This window comes from Bison bison, unplaced genomic scaffold, assembly GCF_000754665.1.
Source record: "Bison bison bison isolate TAMUID 2011002044 unplaced genomic scaffold, Bison_UMD1.0 scf7180017864145, whole genome shotgun sequence".
Taxonomy (NCBI): Eukaryota; Metazoa; Chordata; class Mammalia; order Artiodactyla; family Bovidae; genus Bison; species Bison bison.
In genome coordinates, this window is record NW_011494717.1 from 8608281 (window position 1) to 8609384 (window position 1104).

The window sequence follows — 1104 nt, forward strand, 5'->3', positions numbered from 1 at the left end:
GGGCAGTGCCGCCTCGCCCGGGTCCCAGATCCTTCGCTCCTCACCGCCACTGCACCATGTTGACAAATGAAAAATCTAAGGCATAGGAGGAGGTCTCTTGGCTCCTCCTCCAGGTGGTCAGGGAACCTTCTGCTCTGGGCCCCTTACCTGTCCTATTCCAGCTAGATCCCAGTTCTGTGGGGATGCCCCATGGTGGTGTCCAGTGCCATCCCTGGCAGCCCAGCCTGAGCCCAGCCTGGTCAGCTGGTGCAGGACAGAGGCCTTAGATGTCAAGCCTGTCCCTGAAGGCCCCTGGGGAGTGGAACAGGGCACCTGGGACTGGGTGCCACTATCCCAGGCTACCAGCATGTGCTTCCTCATCCAGTTCCAGGCGCTGTGCTAACCCAGGAAGGGACACATTTCACGAGAGCAGGGCTTTCCCTTGGGTGTTGGCCCATGCGTGCCCTGGTCTACAGCTGTGCCCTTCTGTTTCTAAGACAGCCAGCAGCTTGGCACAGGGGAGGGCCTCTGGCCTGGGAGGCGGGAAAGCTTGGCTGAGTCCAAGTGCTGACGCCAACTCACCGTGTGCCCTCACACGTCACCGGACCTCTCTGGTCTCCGTTTCCTCATCCACATAGTGGAGGGCAGCACCGCAAGGCCCGGGGTCCAGTCCAGCTAATCCCTGTTGTGACTTTGGTGGAGGGATGGGACTGGGGTGGGGTAAGGGCTTGATCTACCCGGTTCCTTTCCCCTTCCCTTCCTTTTCCTTTTCTGTGGCATCAGTTCATCTCCAGCTATCCAGGTCTCTCTCCCATTTGCCGCTCTTTCCCTTTCCGTCTTTCCCTCTGTACCTCTCTTCTCTCCCTCTGTACCTCTCTCACTCTGTATTTTTCTGCCTGCCTCCTCTTTTTCTGTGTCTCTGAGCCTCCCTCTGGTTTCATCTCCTTGTCCGTCACACCCCCCTCTGCCTCTTTTTCCTCTCTCTCTTCCTCTGTAGTTATATGCGTTTGTCTGTCTACTTATCTTTCTCTGGGTCTCTTCCCTCTCGCCCGCGCGCTCTCTCTCTCTCTGTCCTGCCCGGTCTCTCCCGCTCGCTCCCCCTCCCCTCCCCCTCCGCCAGCCCCC

The 1104-nt window shown here is 58.9% G+C and overlaps 1 protein-coding gene across 1 annotated transcript in view; it reads left to right on the forward strand.

Moving 5' to 3' along the window:
• The window catches only part of KCNK3 (potassium channel, subfamily K, member 3), a 54857-nt gene that overhangs the window by 16237 nt on the left and 37516 nt on the right, over window positions 1–1104 (forward strand). The window lies entirely within an intron of this gene.